Source organism: Bombina bombina, chromosome 4 (assembly GCF_027579735.1).
Source record: "Bombina bombina isolate aBomBom1 chromosome 4, aBomBom1.pri, whole genome shotgun sequence".
Lineage (NCBI taxonomy): Eukaryota > Metazoa > Chordata > Amphibia > Anura > Bombinatoridae > Bombina > Bombina bombina.
Window position 1 is genome coordinate 1,160,449,198 of NC_069502.1, and position 14,142 is coordinate 1,160,463,339.

At 38.6% G+C, this 14,142-nt stretch overlaps 1 protein-coding gene across 1 annotated transcript in view; it reads right to left on the reverse strand.

The window, feature by feature from the left end:
- The window catches only part of LIN9 (lin-9 DREAM MuvB core complex component), a 257,886-nt gene that overhangs the window by 60,183 nt on the left and 183,561 nt on the right, over window positions 1–14,142 (reverse strand). The gene's annotated exons all lie outside the window — the stretch shown is intronic.

A 14,142-nucleotide genomic window follows, 5' to 3' on the forward strand; every position in this document is an offset into this window, starting at 1 on the left:
TGTAAACATTTTTTCTTATGTTTAAAGGGACATGATACCCGAATGTTGAAGCACTTGAAAGTGATGGAGCAAAGCTGTAAAAAGCCGACTAGAAAATATCACCTTAACATCTCTATTTAAAAAAGGAAGACAATTTTACCTCAAGTATTCACACCCACTGTAAATAGACTTTAAGCAGCCAGTCACAATACTTGTCCCAGGACTAGCAAGGGAGTGTGCATCTGTTATGTGCAGGCACAGTTATGTTATTTTCCTTTTCAGTAAGTATACTGTGAAATCTCATGATATCACAATAAAAGGCAAAACATTACCTCAGCGATGCTGATGCCAATTGGTTATTGTTTTTTGTTTTTTCAACTTGCTGATGAAGTATAACTAGTTACAGAGCACTTACTCAGGTGAGTTAAAGACATTTTGAGGTAAAATATCTTCCCTTTTTTACAAAGAGATGCTCAGGTGATATTTTCTTGTCAGCTTTTTACAGTTACGTTACATCACTTTCAAGTGATTTAGCATATGAGTATTAGGTCACTTTAATTGACACACACAGTCCAGGATACATGATACAATATCTCATAACAACAACTACATCAGTTGCTAATGGAAGATATACAGTAGAATTAATACAGAAGCACACAAGTCTTGAAAGATACAAAAAAATATCTACATTCAGACAAATTCAGGGACTACTTTATGTTGATAAGACTAAGTAAAGTGAACAACAAAAGTGAGAGAGAGAAATTAAAGAGAAAGTTAAAGTGTGAGACAAAGAGAAGACAGAGAGGACAAAGGTGAAAGAGAAACAAAAGCGTTAAACTGAGAGAGAAAAAGAGAAGGAGAGAAAGAGAACAAAAGCAAGAGAGAAAATGGAGAGAATTAAAGTGAGAAACAACAAGAAAGAAAACATATTGAAAGCCCCATGTTAAATAATGACATATGCAGGCATGATGAGCATACAATGAGTGTGTTTCCCTTATAGTTAAAGCGCCCAACGTGGGTCTGGGAAAATGCTCAGAGTCTGGGGCCTCATGGATCTATGTCAAAACTTTCAAAAGTAAAACAACAGAGAGCTCCGACAACACCAGTCTGTGTAGATGAGTCTCTTGTTGCCCTTTGGATTTGGAATTCATGAGGACATGATAATCTCTGGAAAAAACATAATTTATGTAAGAACTTACCTGATAAATTCATTTCATATTGGCAAGAGTCCATGAGCTAGTGACATATGGGATATACAATCCTACCAGGAGGGGCAAAGTTTCCAAACCTCAAAATGCCTATAAATACACCCCTCACCACACCCACAATTCAGTTTAACGAATAGCCAAGAAGTGGGGTGCTAAAGAAAGGAGTAAAAAGCATCAACAAAGAAATTTGGAAATAAATGTGCTTTATACAAAAAAAATCATAACCACCATAAAAAGGGTGGGCCTCACAAACTCTTGCCAATATGAAAGAAATTAATTTATCAGGTAAGTTCTTACATAAATCATGTTTTCTTTCATGTAATTGGCAAGAGTCCATGAGCTAGTGACGTATGGGATAGCAATACCCAAGATGTGGAACTCCATGCAAGAGTCACTAGAGAGGGAGGGACAAAATAAAAAAAGCAATTTTGCTGAAAAAAATAAATCCACAACCCAAATAGAAGTTTATTCTCAAAAAAGAAAAACTTAAATCATAAGCAAAAGAATCAAACTGAAACAGCTGACCGAAGAACTTTCCTACTAAAAACTGCTTCCGAAGAAGCAAACACATCAAAATGGTAGAATTTAGTAAATGTATGCAAAGAAGACCAAGATGCTGCTTTGCAAATCTGATCAACTGAAGCTTCATTCTTAAAAGCCCATGAAGTGGAGACTGATCTAGTAGAATGAGCTGTAATTCTCTGAGGCGGGGCTTTACCCGACTTCAAATAAGCTTGATGAATCAAAAGCTTTAACCACAATGCCAAAGAAACGTCAGAAGCCTTCTGAACTTTCCTGGAACCAGAAAAGAAAACTAATAGACTAGAAGTCTTCCTGAAAACTTTAGTGGCTTCAACATAATATTTCAGAGCTCTCACCACATCCAAAGAATGTAAAGATATCTCCAAAGAATTCTTAGGATTAGCACACAAAGAAGGGACAACAATTTCTCTATTAATGTTGTTAGAATTCACAACCTTAGGTAAGAATTTAAATGAAGTCTGCAAAACTGCCTTATCCTGATGAAAAATCAGAAAAGGAGATTCACAAGAGAGAGCGGATAATTCAGAAACTCTTCTAGCAGAAGAGATGGCCAAAAGGAACAACACTTTCCAGGAAAGTAGTTTAATGTCCAGAGAATGCATAGGCTTCAAATGGAGGAGCCTGCAAAGCCTTCAAAACCAAATTAAGACTCCAAGGAGGAGAGATTGATTTAATGACAGGCTTGATATGAACCAAAGCCTGTACAAAACAATGAATATCAGGAACTTTAGCAATTTTCCTGTGGAATAAAACAGAAAGAGCAGAGATTTGTCCTTTCACTGAACTTGCAGACAAACCTTTAACAAAACCATCTTGAAGAAACTGTAAAATTCTAGGAATTCTAAAAGAATGCCAGGAGAATTTATGAGAACACCATGAAATATAAGTCTTCCAAACTCGATAATAAATCTTTCTAGAAACAGATTTACGAGCCTGCAACATAGTATTAATCACCTAGTCAGAGAAACCTCTATGACTAAGCACTAAGCGTTCAATTTCCATACCTTCAAATTTAACGATTTGAGATCCTGATGGAAAAACGGACCTTGAGATAGAAGGTCTGGCCTTAATGGAAGTGGCCAAGGTTGGCAACTGGACATATGAACAAGATCCGCATACCAAAACCTGTGAGGCCATGCTGGAGCCACCAGCAGCACACGATAGTTCCATGATGATTTTGGAGATTACTCTTGAAAGAAGGACTAGAGGCGGGAAAACATAAGCAGGTTGATTACACCAAGGAAGTGTCAACGCATCCACTGCTTCCGCCTGAGAATCCCTGGACCTGGACAGGTACCTGGGAAGTTTCTTGTTTGGATGAGAAGCTATCAGATCTATTTCTGGAAGCCCCCACATCTGAACAATTTGAGAAAACACATCTGGGTGAAGAGACCATTCTCCCGGATGTAAAGTCTGACGACTGAGATAATCCGCTTCCCAATTGTCTATACCTGGGATATGAACCGCAGAAATTAGACAGGAGCTGGATTCTGCCCAAACAAGTATCCGAGATACTTCTTTCATAGCTTGAGGACTGTGAGTCCAACCCTGATGAATGACATATGCCACAGTTGTGATATTGTCTGTCTGAAAACAAATGAACGGTTCTCTCTTCAACAGAGGCCAAAATATTGATTGGTAATCTCACCTCTTGAGATTTCCAAACACCTTGTGCTGTCAGAGATCCCCAAACAGCTCCCCAACCTGAAAGACTTGCATCTGTTGTGATCACAGTCCAGGTTGGACGAACGAAAGAGGCCCCTAAAGTTATATGATGGTGATCTAACCACCAAGTCAGAGAAAGTCGAACATTGGGATTTAAGGATATTAATTGTGATATCCTTGTATAATCCCTGAACCATTGGTTCAGCATACAAAATGAAAATGAGCAAAGGGGATCGTGTACGATGCTGCAGTCATGGGCCCTAAAACTTCCATGCACATAGCTACTGAAGGGAATGACTGAGACTGAAGGTTCAGACAGGCTGCAACCAATTTCAAACGTCGCTTGTCTGTTAGAGACAGAGTCATAGACACAATCTATCTGGAAACCTAAAAAGGTTACCTTTGACTGAGGAATCAAAGAACTTTTTGGTAAATCGATCCTCCAACCATGTCTTTGAAGAAACAACACTAGTTGATTCACGTGAGATTCTGCAGAACGTAAAGACTGAGCGAGTACCAAGATATCGTCCAAATAAGGAAACACCGCAATACCACTCTCTGATTACAGAGAGTAGGGCACCGAGAACCTTTGAAAAGATTCTTGGAGCTGTTGCTAGACCAACAGGAAGAGCAACAAATTGGTAATGCTTATCTAGAAAATAGAATCACAGGAACGGATAGTGATCTGGATGAATCGGAATATGAAGATATGCATCCTGTAAGTTTATTGTGGACATATAATGCCCTTGCTGAACAAAAGGCAGAATAGTCCTTATAGTCACCATCTTGAAAGTTGGTACTCTTACATATCGATTCAAATTCTTTAGATCCAAAACTGGTCTGAATTACTTTTCTTTCTTTGGGACAATGAATAGATTTGAATAAAACCCCAGGCCCTGTTCCTGAAACGGAACTGGCATGATTACCCCAGATAACTCCAGGTCTGAAATACACTTCAGGAAAGCCTGAGCCTTTACTGGGTTTGCTGGAATGCGTGAGAGAATTATATGTACCCCTGAGAGACAATACTCTGAATCCAATGATTTTGGACCGAACTGATCCAAATATCTTTGAAGAATTTTAATCTGCCCCCTACCAGCTGAGCTGGAATGAGGGCCGCACCTTCATGCAGACTTAGGGGCTGGCTTTGATCTCTTAAAAGGCTTGGATTTATTCCAATTTGAGGAAGGCTTCCAATTGGAAACAGATTTCTTTGGTGAAGGATTTGATTTCTGTTCCTTATGTCGAAAGGAACGAAAACAGCTAGAAGCTTTAGATTTACCTTTAGGTTTTTTTTTTCTCAAAAGAGCTTTATTATCATCCATATTATATATACAAACATAACGAAAATGACAAGGGATTATCGCAATATAACAGAAATGGCAATTTTTAGTTATCTCCCAGCGTGTCGATGTGGATGATGTCCATGTTTAAATTCACAGTTCTGCTGTAAGATTGTAAGTTCTATAAATGACATCAAAACATATAAATCTCAACTAAGACAAGGGACCCACCTGTCCCTCAAGAAGAGGAGAAGGAATAAGAAAAGATAGAGGGGAAAGGAAAGGTAAGAGATAGGGAAAGAAAAAGGAGGGGAGGGGGGGGGAGATCCGTTAAGTGTCGGTCAGAGGCGTTAAAGTCTGTCGTGGAGTGTTTTCTTCCCAAATGAATTTAATGTCTGCCAGTCTACCAATTTGTTTCCTTTTAAAGAATCCGTATTCTTCAAGTACTAGTATTTCTGAAACCTCGCTAATCCACTCTCGCAGTGTTGGTGTATATTGTGTTTTCCAATGTCGTGCTATAATTAGTTTAGCACTAGTGATACCTATTTGTAATAATTGGAGTCTCAACTTACAGGGAAAAGAGGGGAGGTCATTAAGCAAGGCTGTTCTAATTGTAAGTCTGAAATCGTCGGTCAGTATTTGCTTGTAAAAGGTTTCTATCTCTTGCCAGAATGGTTTAATTCTTTCGCACTCCCACCACATATGCAGGTATTGGCCCTTTGTGGAGCAGCCTCTCCATACCTTTAGGTTTTTTATCCTGAGGCAAAAAAACTCCCTTCCCCCCAGTGACAGTTGAAATGATTGAATCCAACTGAGAACCAAATAATTTATTACCTTGGAAAGAAAGAGAAAGCAATCTGGATTTAGAAGTCATATCAGCATTCCAAGATTTGAGCCACAGAGCTCTTCTAGCTAAAATAGCTAAAGACATATATCGAACATCAATTTTCATATCATCAAAAATGGAATCACAAATGAAATTATTAGCATGTTGAATCAACTTAACAATGCTTGACAAATCATGATCTGATACTTGTTGCCCTAAAGTTTCCAACCAAAAAGTTGAAGCAGCTGAAACATCAGCCAAAGAAATTGCAGGCCTAAGAAGATGACCTGAATATAAATAAGCCTTCCTTAGATAATATTCAAGTTTCCTATCTAAAGGACTGAAAGTCAAACCAGGAACCCCGAGGGGAACCTGAGAGCGGGGTGCGCTAAGTGGATCAAACTAACGAAATTATGAAATTGACCACAAACCATATGGCTCCTGTAAAGTCGGGCTAAATGGCTCCTATGAAGTCGGCCAAATTTTGGCAAAATTGTGAAACCAAGCGGTGTAAGCGGCTAAGCTCCTCTGGTTCTTGGAGTGAAGATTTCTGAAAATTAGGATATATATTAGTGATATTATGACACACATTCACCACAACAGTGAGTTCACAATTAATGCTGATCAAATTCACAAGGTCCACTGTGTCAGGATTGGTCTCTTTTCGAAACTATGACAACTTCCGTTTTTAAATTTACCTTTATTTAAGGTTTCAATTTGTTTGTAATTGTATCCATTTGTTTTTATGCCTGAGGAAAAGACCATCGGTCTAGAAACGCGTAGCAAATCTTGTATGGATTAAAGATTTTAACTTTATTATACGGAAGTTGTCCCATACTTTCATTTATCTAACCTGGAGAGGTTTTTTATTCTAATACCCACTGGAATCCGCAGTATACGTGCTGCACAGCCGTGGAGTCACTTCAATCAAGCAACGCTGAGATCCACCTGCCTGCATTACACCTGAGGCCACCCAGTGTGCTAACCACTGAGAGTGTTAGTCTGCCTGATAGCACCGGTCACAGAACGGTGCAGAGCTTTTCGGTAAGCCTTTCTGAATACTTTGTCTCTCTGAGCCTGTAACAACAGTATCACGCTATGTGGCGCCCTCTTTTTTCCTAATTTTCCTATCTAAAGGATCTTTAAAAGAAGTACTATCTTCCGTTGGAATAGTAGTACGTTTAGCAAGAGTGGAGATAGCCCCATCAACTTTGGGGATCTTTTCCCAAAACCCCAATCTAACTGCTGGCAACGGATACAATTTTTTAAACCTTGAAGAAGGAATAAAAGAAGTACCAGGCCTAGTCCATTCTTTAGAAATCATATCAGAAATAGCATTAGGAACTGGAAAAACCTTTGGAATAACCACAGGAGGTTTATGAACAGAATTTAAAAGTTGACTAGTTTTAATATCAAGAGGACTAGTTTCCTCCATATCCAATGCAATCAACACTTATTTTAATAAAGAATGAATATACTCCAGTTTAAATAAATAAGAGGATTTGTCAGTGTCAATATCTGAGGCAGGATCTTCTGAATCAGATAGATCCCCATCAGAGAAGGATAAATCAGGATGTTGCCAGTCATTTGAAATCTCATCAACTCTATGAGAAGTTTTAAAAGACCTTTTACATTTATTAGAAGGCGGGTTGGCAGACATAGCCTTCTGAATAGAATCAGAAATAAATTCTTTTAAATTTACAGGTATATCTTGTACATTAGATGATGAGGGAACAGCAACAGGTAATGAACTACTACTGATACATTTTCTGCACGTAAAAGTTTATCATGACAACTATTACAAACCACAGGTGGAGGTATAATCTCCACAAGTTTACAACAAATGCACTTAGCTTTGGTAGAACTTTTATTAGGCAGCTGGGATCAAACAGTGAATTCCGAGACAGGATCAGATTAAGACATCTTGCAAATGTAAGAGAAAAAACAACATATAAAGCAAAATGATCAATTTCCTTATATGGCCGTTTCAGGAATGGGAAAAAATGCTAAAAGCATAGCCCTTTGACATAGAAAAAAGGCAAGAGGCAAATAAAAATGGGGTCTTAAATAATGAAAATATTTGGCGCCAAGTATGACGTACAACAAACAGATGACGCAACCTTGTGAAGGACTCGGCGTCAGCTAAGACGCCGGAAATGACGAATTTGCGTCAATGAATGTAACTTTGTGCCAAAAAATCTTGCGCCAAGAATGACGCAATAAACTTTGGCATTTTGCGCTCTCGCAAGCCTAATTCTGCCCACGAATTTAAAAGACAGTCAATTTGAAAAAGAGACTATACCCCAGGTAAGAAATAAATTTTCATAAAAAAGCATTTCCCAGATATGAAACTGACAGTCTGCAAAAGGAAATATACTGAAAACCTGAATCATGGCAAATATAAGTACAATACATATATTTAGAACTTTACATAAATACATAAAGTACCAAACCATAGCTGAGAGTGTCTTAAGTAATAAAAACATACTTACCAAAAGACACCCATCCACATATAGCAGATAGCCAAACCAGTACTGAAACGGTTATCAGTAGAGGTAATGGAATATGAGAGTATATCGCTGATCTGAAAAGGGAGGTAGGAGATGAATCTCTACCACTGATAACAAAGAACCTATGAAATAGATCCACGTGAGGAAAGCCATTGCATTCAATAGGTGATACTCCCTTCACATCCCTCTGACATTCACTGTACTCTGAGAGGAATCGGGCTTCAAAAAAGCTGAGACGCGCACATCAACGTAGAAATCTTAGAACAAACTTACTTCACAACCTCCATAGGAGGCAAAGTTTGTAAAACTGAATTGTGGGTGTGGTGAGGTGTGTATTTATAGGCATTTTGAGGTTTGGGAAACTTTGCCCCTCCTGGTAGGATTGTATATCCCATACATCACTAGCTCATGGACTCTTGCCAATTACATGAAAGAAATATACTAAGAGACCATAACATAACAAATAAATGGGGAGGTCTTAAAATCATCCCATGATACAAAATCACATGAGGAGCACAAACAAGAATGCAAAGCTCAAAACTATGTCTTGCTGTGGAAAATCTACCTGCAGATGAATAGTAAAGTTAATAATCTTAAAGAACCTGTGTAAAGGTTCATAATAGTTAGAAAATAACACCCAAATACAAGAAATCCTTATATTCACGGGTAATGCTTACCAGGTGAGAATCCCCCTCTCTAAGGGCATGGACAGAATTGACCACTGCCAAATTACCTGTTTATATGTAACTCCTCTTCCTCCTACTCCTTGAGATGTCTACCCAAAAAGAGGTGGACCGACAGAGCAGGGAAGAAGCCTGGTAAGTATTACCCCTGAAAATGAGTCAAGCTATAGAAATTTCTTATAGTTGGGTGATGATTTCTATCTTGACTCTTCCCTGGGTAATACAAAGTCAGATGATTGAAAAGATGTACTAATGAAAGACATGGGTTGGAAGAAAAAAAATTGACAATATACTGCTAAAAGGCAGTTTTATTGCATTAAGATACAAAAGATGGAATAACTTTTTAACCAAATTTAGCAGAAGTCGATTGTCTAATATACAATTCATAATGTGACACAAAGGTACGAGGTGTCTTCCAGACTGCTGTCTGACAAATCTCAGCTTCCATAGCACATGATACCACAACTTCCCTTGTGGAATGCCCCTTGAGCCTTTAAGAAACCAGTTCATACTTTTGCTTGTAAGACCTGGAAATTGCTTGTACTATCCAACTTGAAATAGTAGTTCTTGTTGTAAATTCAACCTGGCGAGGACCTTTAGGTATGACAAACAGACAATCCATTTAGCAAATGGATTTAGTCCGTCTAACATAAATATGTAAGTAATGAACCACATCCAAATGATATAGTGGCATGTTTTGTGCTTTTTGGACAAAAGGCTGGTAGAACTACATCTTGAGATTTGTGAAACTCAGTAATTACTTTAGGTAAAAACTTAGGAACAGTTCTCAGGACTGTTAAGGAGTCATATAGCTCTCTTCATTAAGATAAAGCCTGCAATTCAGAAACACATCTAGCTGAGGTAATCACCACCAAAAACATTGTCTTTAAGATTAAAAAACAAAAAGAAACTTCACAAAGTTTTCAAAGGGTGATTGCAAAAGAGTGTTGAGTACCCGAGATATGTTCCATGTTGGCATCACAGATCTTGTAGAAGGTAGAGTATGAGCGAAGGCCTGGAAAAAATGGATAATAAAAAGGTTCTTGAGCCCACTTAAAGGGACAGTAAAGTCAAAATTAAAGTTGGACAGAACAAGGAGTGGGAAAGGTAGGAGGAAGAGGAGTTACCTATAAACAGGTATTTGGGGTATTTATCAATTCTCTCCACGCCCTCAGAGAGATGTTTTTTCACCTGGTAAGTATAACCCAGGGAAAAGCAAAGATAATGATGTTTAAGAACCAATGGAACCACATTTAAGGGATGGAACATTTAAGGACAAAGTATTTCATGAATGAATGAATGACAATACCATAAGGATCTTTTGCAGGGAAACTGAAGTTTCAAGGAAATAATAGATGATTAGTCACACAGCCACCCATTATGGAGAGTTGAACCCATATTCAGCTCCAGGTCAGCAGTGCATTATATTGCCACTCCTGGGCAGATTAGGACTATGTGTTTAACACCATTGCAGGGGATAAACAGTTACATTCAAGCATACATTTTAAACAGAGAGCATTTCCTTCTTAATATAAGGAGAGTCTACGGCTTCATTCCTTACTGTTGGGAAATACTGAACCTGGCCACCAGGAGGAGGCAAAGACACCCCAGCCAAAGGCTTAAATACCTCTCCCACTTCCCCCATCCCCCAGTCATTCTTTGCCTTTCGTCACAGGAGGATGGCAGAAAAGTGTCAGAAGATTTCGGAGTAGTTCCTTAGGAAGTGTATCTGCCCTTTGATATGGGACTGGAGTTTTTTTTTTTTTGTTATTTAAATTTTTATTGAGGATATTCAAGAATAGAACAACAAAGATAAGTTCAATTACAAACAGTATAAACACCAGTTACAGTAGTGATTGATTTGCTAGAATATTCTAGTACAGCGTATTACTTTACAACATAAATACTGGTATATATTCAAAAGAGTGAAACATTAACAATGTACATAGTAGCATTGAACCTGTATGTTAAAGCCTCATTTTTGCTTTAATTGTAAAAAAATCTATATATTTGTGTTTCTCCTTAAACTGTAAGAAGACAAGAGGTGAAAAATAATCCTCAAAGAAAAAACGGGCTTCTCTTGGACCCTTGTGAGAATATGAACATGCAAACAGGATGTCAAGGGGATTCATTTTCCCATGCTTACCTAGTAAGTGCAAAGGTGTGTGTGTGTGTGTGTGTGTGTGTGTGGGGGGGGGGGGGTTATTGGCGACATATAGGGAGAAGTGCAAGAATCTTAATGGGAGATATAACAGATACTGCTACTCGTCATCTTATTTTGCATGCAATCTTTCAACTATAGGGGAGTTTCCAGACTAGATAACCCTGACATCATGAAGGGGATAAAATGTTTTAGCCTAGGTGGCCTAGGGGGGATATTTAATAGCTTCACCTCTATAATCAATAATAATCTGTTACGAAATCAACATAGAAAAGATATAGCCTTGTGTTGTCAATTAAGTTCAGCACAGCTAAATGATCAAAAAATATCTGCTATATGCGGAAGGTTACTGATCCCCAACTGCCTTTTAGTGGAGAGAGTTCGTATGATATACATCTATAGGGATAACAGCTATTTCCACATGAAGATATCGGACTAAACAGTGACTTACATCTTCTTAGATTGCATTACTATAGGCCATAAGCTGAATAACTAAAGCATGATACACAAAGTGTAAAAACCAACATAACCCACTTTTGAGGACATCTTGGGCACAGAAACAGCTATTTTATATGTGTGCGAGTGTAATACTGTAGTTACCTGCCAAACTAGGAGCTCTGCGGAAATCCGGAACTCAATTTTGCATTGCTGTCAAGAGGCAGTCTATCAAACCTATGAGGAACTCCCATCCTGCAGGCACGGGCCCTATGCCTCACAGTAAGGGAAACCACCAGTTTAGGGCTATACAATGAGTACCGCAGATATTGAAAATGGTTACAAATAATATGGAATCATAATGTAGTAATACGGTAGCCGTAAAGGCAAATCACTTTGCACTAATATGGCAAAAACGAATTACATTTGGCGAATCATAACTAATATATGAATATTACTCTCAAGGTAGGTCTATTGAGTAGCATAGCAATTATCACAGTTAAGTAGCTCCAGCTTCACAAATATATCTATAAATAGCATTTGGCCACTATATATTTGCAGTAGTAGATCAGCGTATATTACCCAGCTAGACTATGGAACTGGCATATGGGCATACATCTAGAAGGAGAACCGAATTGTAGACAGAAAACACTCTAGTAGTTCTTACAGCATATACAAAAACATGTAAGGAAATCTATAACTTACTTGTGTAGCACACATACATAATATGGATCAGGTTCTGTGAACATATGACTCAGCAGTATGAGTATAGATGTGTTTTATGTATGCGGCATTAAAATATATCTTTATATATAAATATGCGCTAATAAGTACTAACTAGCATACCTAGGTATCAACATGGCTATAACGCCTAAATCAAAACATGGGATGTGCTGTAGCTTCTATTAAACAAATCATAACATAAGCTCTACATTTATATAAAAATATGCCATGAAGACTAAAAATTGCAACAGTGGTGTAAACAACATTATATAGTTGATAGGGAGATAGTAAAAAAAAAAAAGATCTTGAAGCTTATAGTCCCGTTGTTATCACTAGTGAATGACATATGTAATACAGGAGAGGATTGTATATACAATAAAACCCCTCAAAAAACAGATGAAAACAAGGCAATAAAAACAAATTGCAAAGTCAGCAGTGTATAGGTATCACTAATATTTACACATCAATAAGAAAGTACCATCCTGATCCTTGATTAAAAAGTTAGGACTTAACAGGGACGTCATTGTGCATAATAAACAGGCAAGGGTGTCATAAATATAAAACTGTGTAGAACTCCGGGACTTTAAGCATACATGAGTATCCACATATCATACATAACACATTTTAGGGATAACCGAACAGTTCTCCAAAGCAGTCCATAAGTCCGCACAGAGCATAATGGATTCGATAAGCCACGGTGTTGTCCCTTTAGCCAATACCTCTAGGAAGTCCTGCTTCCGTTTCTAGGGATAACAGCTCTTTATCCCCTACATAACAAGTTTGCTGCCACCTCGATTTCTTATCACCTCTAAGGTAATCGAAGGTGGTGTAGGCCAGCATCGTAAGCTGCAATGATGCACATTTCTCACCAGGGTACTGCTGCTCCTCCACCATGGTAAAATTGCACAGCATGTCCTGTGATGGTCTATCCCAGCTGAACGCCAGGTGGTCCGCCTGTCCGAGGTGAATAGTATGGCCGGACATACTCTGTGTAGTAAGTGCAGCTGCGTAGCCGCCATTGTCTGCAATAGTGACAGTAGGTAGCGTAGTTAGACACTTTGCATCGCTCCTTATAATCTCGGCATCCTTTCCTTCAAGCAGGTTAGTGCTCACTCTGGGGTCTGTAGCTTCCAATTTGTCATGTGGGATGGATGATGAGCATTGGGGTTCCTGAACGATACCTCTATTGGAGATTTCAATAAAGATGACTGTAGAAAAATCAAGTTCAGCAGAGTCTGCTGCATCATTCTGAAGCGCTTCCTTTAGCGCATATTCGATAGAAGCCTGAAAGTCGTTTAGGAGGTTATTCATCTCCCTGAGGATGTGAGCCCCCGATAACATACTGCCCCTATGTAGCTGCAATCAGCGGTAAAAACAATGAGGTGTTCTCAGCCCTTCTGATATCTCTCCCTTGTCTCCACGTGGGTAGGGAAATGGTTGTTCTCAGGGATTCCGTCTTAAACAAGAAGAGTCTGAGCTATGATAACATTGCCTGTAGTTTTGTGCTCCTAGGTCATTAAACTCCGTATTTATAATATATGAGAGGCTAAATGATCCCCCAATTTGATATTTAAATATAATATAGCAGGAGCAACCACAATGTACGACTGTTCAGTTCAAGATCCAGCTCCGCCCCCCTGGGACTGGAATTTTAAGTAGTCTTGTCAGCCTCTCAGTGAGAGCATTGACGAAAGTCTGGAGATGCAAGGAGAGTCTTTCTGCGAACCCATCCAGACTGCATGCTAACAGCTCCTCAAGCAATCAGTGTTGACAAGTTTTACTGCCTGCTCGTTTTTCTTCACTCAAGTCCATGTCAGGAGCGATGCTACAAGACTGCCACACTTGAGAGGCTGTGTCTGTTCCACAACATGGATTCTGGTAAGATCGTTTCAATTTTTACATATGTTGAAAACGTTAGAAGTAAGGGTCACAGTGTGGCTCCTTTTATCTTTTTAATACATTTGTATTGAGGTTGTATATGTACCATACAGCTTATGCAATGCAAAATGAATACACAGTATAAAGACAGAGTTGCACTCAGAAATACAAAAACTTTGCGAGAGGAGGCTGAAAAGTACCTCATCTCTTAAAACATTGTTTTTACAGAGGTCATCTTTTGTTTTCAT